A 7,076-nucleotide genomic window follows, 5' to 3' on the forward strand; every position below is an offset into this window, starting at 1 on the left:
TTTTATGAGACTGTGTTTTCTAGGAACATCAGAAGCTCCGTCCATTAAAGTCTCACCAACATGACCACCAAACAGGAACTGGACAAGGATGGCACGGATGGACAGATGGACATGCCAGAGCGGATGGGGAAGCCCATGACGCCTCAGCCCTACACAAAGGACTGCAGGCAACTAAGGAAAGCTGAGAGCAGACAGAGCCTTCCCCAGGGAAGAGCACAGCAGTTGGTTACCCAACACCAAATTGTCAGCCAGGAAAACATACATATAAGTAACATTATACAGACTGAGCACATACTTATGTATTTAGGTATGTATATGCCATATGTATGTGTGTGTGTGTGTATATATATATATATATATATATATATATATATATACATGTGATATATATACATATATGTGTATATATGTATACATATGCCTGCCATCCCAGCATGTAATATATATATATATACACACACATGGTATATGCACATGCATGTATGTATGAATATATACAACACACATATATGTTGGATGCATGTAATGACAACTAATGGAAAAAGAGACCATGAACTTGAAAGAGACTGGTGAAGTTAGAGTGAGAAGTGGAAAGGAGAGAAATTATGTAATTAAATTATAATCTCAAAACTAAAAGAAATAATTAAAACAAATTTACACAACTTGGCCTAATGGACATGCCTGCCATCCCAGCATGTGGGAGGCTCACCTCAAGACTCAGGCAGGGGGATGAGGAGACACACCTCAAGGCCTTCTTTGGCTTCTACCCTGCTGCCAGATCTCTTGAGACCAGGTGTCAAACAGCCAATATGCAGCCAGGTCTGATGGCAAAGGCTTTTAATCCCAACGCTCAGGCGGCAGAGACAGGCAGATCTCCGAGTTCAAGGCCAGTCTGGTCTACAAAGCAAGTTCCAGGACAGCCAGGGCTATACAGAGAAACCCTGTCTCAAAAAGCCAAAATTGAGCAGTATGTAAGCAAACACAAATTGGTAGTTGACCGGGGTGGCTCAGCGGTGCCTGGCCAAGTATTACACAAGAAGCCCTGGGTTCGTGTCCTGACTTAGTGATTCAGAAGGAAGGAGAAGAGACCCCTGGCAGTATTACATTGGAAACTCAGCACATCTGTTCGCTCGTCTGAGGCAGAGTCTCACTATGTACCCCGGATGGCCTGGTAAATGTAGGTTAGAGAAGCCTGGAATTTATGCAATCCTCCTGCTTCTGTCTCCTGAGTGCGTTGTGAGGCTCCGTCAGCTAACTAAGGACTTCTGATGTGTAGGACCCCTGCTCACTGTTATTGTCTAATGCCACTTGGCTGTGTAAGGTAAAAAATTTAAGTTTGACCCCCTAGACCAAGTTAGAGCCAAGAAAGAAAAATAGTTGGGCCCTGAAACAGCCTATTCCAAGAACTGGCTGACCACAGAACATATAATTATACAAGCGGTTCAGTGACCTTGTTCTAAGACCTGGCTGACCACAAAAGTTAGATTAAAATCTTTGAGAACAATCTTGAGAAGCAGGGAGTTTTCCCTTGTGATTTTTAGTTCCCCCTTGTGATTCTTCACTGGAATTTTCGGTATTTTCCAATAACACCCTCCCTACCCCCTTGGGTTATGGTTTTTCCTTTAAATACCCCCTTTCCCAGCTACTTGGGGTCGAACTCCTCTACCCCTGTGTGGGATACCAGTTGGCCCCAGCGCGCTGGTTCCTGTCAATAAACCTCGTGCGATTGCAGCAAGGACGGTCTCTCGTAAGTTCTTGTGGGGGCGGGGCAGTCGTGTCATCCCTAGAATTGAGTGAGGGTCTCCCATCTTCGGGGGTCTTTCAGCTGTAACTTCAGCAAGACTCAGACATTTGGTTCTGTCCTGTGGCTGGGAGGCAGAAACTGGGAGTATTGATAAGTAACCTGCATGGTTCCCACAGCTGGGTTCTGTGAGAACCAGTACACACACACAGACACACATACACACAGACCTCACCCCGCCACAGACACACACACACACAGACCTCCCCACACACACAGACACACACACAGACACACACAGACCCCCCCAGAGACACACACACACACAGACACACACAGACACATACACACAGATACAGACACAGACACACACAGATCCCCCCACAGAGATACACATACAGACACACATAGACCCTCCCCCACACACAGATACACACACACACACACAGACCCCCCCACAGAGATACACATACAGACACACATAGACCCCCCACACACACAGATACACACACACACACACACACACACACATACACAGACCCCCCCCCACACACACACACATCCCCTTTACGATGCACATCAACCCCTGCCTGACAGCAAGTTCAAAGTCACTTCAACTCCTTGATTCTACTGTCTGTGAATTTGAACTCGGGGAGATCTGCCTTCCCAGTGACTAGAACTTGACTAGAACTATGTGTCACCAGGCCCTACCCATCCCCTAAAAAATTACTTGTGTGTGTATGTGTGTAGGCATAAACTTTTTGCAACCTACTTTTAATAAGGGCTCAACCTCTCCTCTGGCCACCACCCAGCAGAGGGAGTAAAAGAGAAAAGTTGTTAGGATGTGGGGGAAGTGGTCCTGTTCAGCAAGAGTTCTTTGGGGACGAGTTGATCTTGGGCAGCAGTTCAGTCCTGTAGCAAACACCAAATACAGTTTAGCAGCCTCAGACCAGTCCTCTAGGCAGGCAGACACAAGGCAGCTACAGTCCAGTCCTTTCAGCAAGCAGACACTGGGTAGCTGTGGTTCAATCCTGATGAAACCACTAGGCTCGCCCACTAGCCTAAGGCAAGGCTGCAAAAGCAGCAAGCTGCCTCAGGAACCTCCTGAGCAGTTCTTAGGTGAGTTTCTCTCAATGGCAGCGTTATCACAAGTTTGAGCTCAACAGCACCATGTAGAGTGACCATGTGTGTCTTTAGCAAAGAATAGCAAAGTGGAGTAAACCAAACAAATTTTCATGCTCCCCATGTCTGTGGGGTCATATTTATACTTCATCCCGCATTCTTTCACGTGTTTGCTATATCAAAACATCCTTTCACCTTTGTCTGCTTCAGGAAAACAGTCTTTCACATGTTTGCTTAAGCAAGACATCCCTTCTCCTGTGTGCCCCAGCAAAACACCATTTGACATAACTAACTTTCCAAAGAACTAGAAGTTTCCAATTTGGTGTGCGTATGTGTGTGCATGCATGTGCACATGTGTGTATACATGTATGTGTGCTTGTGCATGCATGTGTGTGCATTCACGTGAATGTATGTGTGGGATACACATGTGATGTGTGTGTATGCATGCATATGTACAAGCATGTGTGTGTGTGTGTGTGTGTGTGTACAACTATTGAGAAGCCGGCTCTCTCCTCCCACTATATGAATCTAGAAAGTTGAATGCAGGGGCTGGCGAGATGGCTCAGTGGTTAAGAGCTCCGACTGCTCTTCTAAAGGTCCAGAGTTCAAATCCCAGCAACCACATGGTGGCTCACAACCATCCATAATGAAATCTGATGCCCTATTCTGGAGTGTCTGAAGACACTGAAGACTGGAGTGTCTACAGTATACTTACATATAATAAATAAATAAAAAAAAAAAAGAAAGTTGAATGCAGGCTTGTCTGCAGGCTTATCAGCAACTCCTGATTCCCACTGAGCCATTGCTTCAGTCTCTCTGACTCCCTTCTTCCACACAACTGTTTTTGGGGGGTGGGGTGGGGTTGAGACAGGGTCTCTGCTAGCTGAGCCTGTCCTGGAATTTGTTCAGAACAGAAGGGTGACCTTGCGCTCCTCACCCTCCTGACTCAGTGCTAGAGTTACAGCCATGAGCCACCACTCCAAGCTTTTTGATCTCAGCAGTTGGAATTCTAGAAATTCAGATACGATTTGGCTCCAAGGAACTGACTCATGGTAACTGAAGTCAGGAAACAGCTTATGGTCCCTGCAGATATAACTTCAGGATGATTCAGCGTATCCCACAGCCTCAGTGTATCCCACAGCTTCAGTGTATCCCACAGCTTCAGTGTATCCCACAGCTTCATCCTTTGCTCATTTTTTTTTCTTTTACAAAGTTATTTATTCATTCCCAATTTTATTTATTTATTTACTTTTGAAACAAGGTTTTGCTATGCATATGTAAGCCTGGCTGGCCTGCACCGCACTATGAAGGCCAGGCTGGCATTGAACTCAGAGATCCACCTGGGTGCTTCTGCCTCCTGGGTGCTGGGATCAAAGGTGTGTGCTACTAGGCCCACCCAATAAGAGTAAATCTCAAAGCCAAGACAAAACACCAGCTAGGCACAGTGGCTAATGCCTTTCATCCTAGTATTCCGAAGACAGATCTCTGTGAGTTAGAGGCCAGCCTGGTCTACACAGCAAATTCCAGGCCAGCTAGCCCTACATAAGTGAAATCTCATCTTTTTTTTTTTTTTTTTTTTTTTGGTTTTTCGAGACAGGGTTTCTCTGTATAGTCCTGGCTGTCCTGGAACTCACTTTGTAGACCAGGCTGGCCTCGAACTCAGAAATCTGCCTGCCTCTGCCTCCCAAGTGCTGGGATTAAAGGCGTGGCCACCACGCCCGGCGAAATCTCATCTTAAAAACAAAAACAAATCAACAAAAAGTTTCCATAGGATTGAGAGTGAAGCTCAGTGGGTAGAGTGCTGGCCTAGCATTCAGGAAGTCCCAGTGTCATACATGTCAGGTGTGGTGGCACATGTCTATAATCCCAGCATGCAGGGCTACAGAGAGGATTTGGGCTGTGAGAGACCTTGTCTCCAGCAAACAAGCATCACAGGCAGAAATACAGATTTGGGCTCTGTAACGCTCTGTCTTGGGCCCATCTTTTGACCCCAGCTCGCCCCAAGGTGACTCTCCTGGTCAGTTTTCTAAAAAATTCTGCATGTATGCAGAACTGTGGGGCTGGGGGTGGAGATAAGGCCTTGCCTAGCACACGCAGAAGAAACCACAGCAAACCAAAGGGGTGGGAGAAGGGGAGAGCAGGTACAGTTACATCTCCCATGACTGTTTTGTTTTGTTTTGTTTTGTTTTGTTTTGTTTTGTTTTGTTTTTTCACAGATGGTGGCGTCCCATACATACTGTGTATGTCGTCAATAGCCTGTATTTTCCGGTCTCGAGGTGTCCCACTCTATATAGATGAACCTCAGGATTGAGAAGCCGCCTGGTAGTCCACTGTCTGCGTGTACTGTGCTCATATGCTGGTCCTCCATGAGTGGCTCTTCTCAAACTCTGTGCATTGCCCTTTTGTATCCGTAGGATGATATGTGGATCTTCTCCCTTTTTTAAAAAAAAAAATGTTTATTTATTTATTTATTTATTTATTTATTTATTTATTTATTATATGTAAGTACACTGTAGCTGGTCATGGTGTTTTTTGTTTGTTTTTGTTTTAAATATTTGTTTGTTTGTTTATTATATGTAAGTACACTGTAGCTGTCTTCAGACACACCAGAAAAGGTTGTCAGATCTCATTACAGATGGTTGTGAGCCACCATGTGGTTGCTGGGAATTGAACTCAGGACCTCTGGAAGAGCAGTCAGTGCTCTTCTTAACTGCTGAGCCATCTCACCAGCCCCCTTCTCCCTTTCTGCACTGCAGGGTTACATAGCTCAAGCTGACCTCAAACTTGCAATTCTTTTGCTTCGCTCTCCTGAGTGCTGGGATTATAGGTGTGTACCCCCATAGCGGGCTGATCCTCCCACTTTGGGTGATATTTTAGCCTTGGGTTATTTTCTCACTGGTCCATGTGTGACAGTGACGAACTAGCTAACTAAAGTGCAGAGCTGAGCCTGAACGTGTCTGAGCCACACCTGGCCATTGTAAGCCAAAAACTGAATTCCTTCCACCACACTGGATCTGGGACTAGGAGTGAGGCAAGATCTGCTGGGGTATAATCTCTCATTTCTGCCCCAAAGGAAAGCAAGCATGAATGACTGTCCCCCATCTGGAAACTCCAGTTTACTTTATCAACCCACGGCAAGGGTGGAGTTGACAGGGTAGGGAGCTCCAGAGCAGTTTCTGGGGACAGGCGAGAAGACGAAGCATCTATGTGCCACACTTAGGAAGGTATGTCACTGAAAGGGAAGAGGGGGCTGTTGGGTAAATCCAGAACAGAGCAGGTGTGGGCAGTTGTAACACGTATCCTTTCCCTGCTTGCCCGTGGTCACTACCCTCTCACCTATGTCATACCGGCAGCCTTCCCCCTATGTGTCAAGAGAGCCCCAATGGCCCTTGGGAATGTGGAGATCCTGGGGGGGAGGGGGGTCAGAGTTGCTGCAGTGAGGGAGAGCTGTGCATGTGCAGACATATGCCCACATATGGTTATGTGCACACATAGTGTTAGGGGTCTCCAGGACATACACCCACATATGGTTATGTGCACACATAGTGTTAGGGGTCTCCAGGACATATGCCCACATATGGTTATGTGCACACATAGTGTTAGGGGTCTCCAGGATATACACCCACATATGGTTATGTGCACACATAGTGTTAGGGGTCTCCAGGACATACACCCACATATGGTTATGTATACACATAGTGTTAGGGGTCTCCAGGACATATGCCCACATATGGTTATGTGCACACATAGTGTTAGGGGTCTCTAGAGGTTTAGGCGTTGTCTGAGAGGGAGAGGGATGTGTCTCCTCACAGTAGGACAAGGACAGACCTTCTAGTTCTAGGGAGGCCCGAGAACCAAACTCTGGGCTTTTTGTTTATGTTTTGGGAAGCTGGTCCAATGTCAGGAGGGTCAGTGAAGACCCTAGTGTCTGGGCTTACAGGGAAGCCTCTGGGGAAGGTGGCCTGGAGGAACCAGAAGCCTGACATTGTCCTTTTCCAAGGCTCCAAGAGCTGCGTGTGAAAAGTGCTTCCTCAAGGTGGCAGTAAAGCAGAAGTTGGAAGGTGGAGGCAGGAGGATCAGGAATTCAAGCCCTGCCTCTGCTCCACAGCAAGTTTGAGGCTAGCACTGGTTTCAAACTCAGTCTCAAGGAGATGGGGACTGGGTAGATGACTGGGTTGACAAAACGCTTGTTGTGCAAGTGAGGTTCCTGTGT

The sequence above is a fragment of the Mus caroli genome, unplaced genomic scaffold, assembly GCF_978045245.1.
Source record: "Mus caroli unplaced genomic scaffold, Mus_caroli_1 scaffold_18, whole genome shotgun sequence".
NCBI classification, from domain to species: Eukaryota; Metazoa; Chordata; class Mammalia; order Rodentia; family Muridae; genus Mus; species Mus caroli.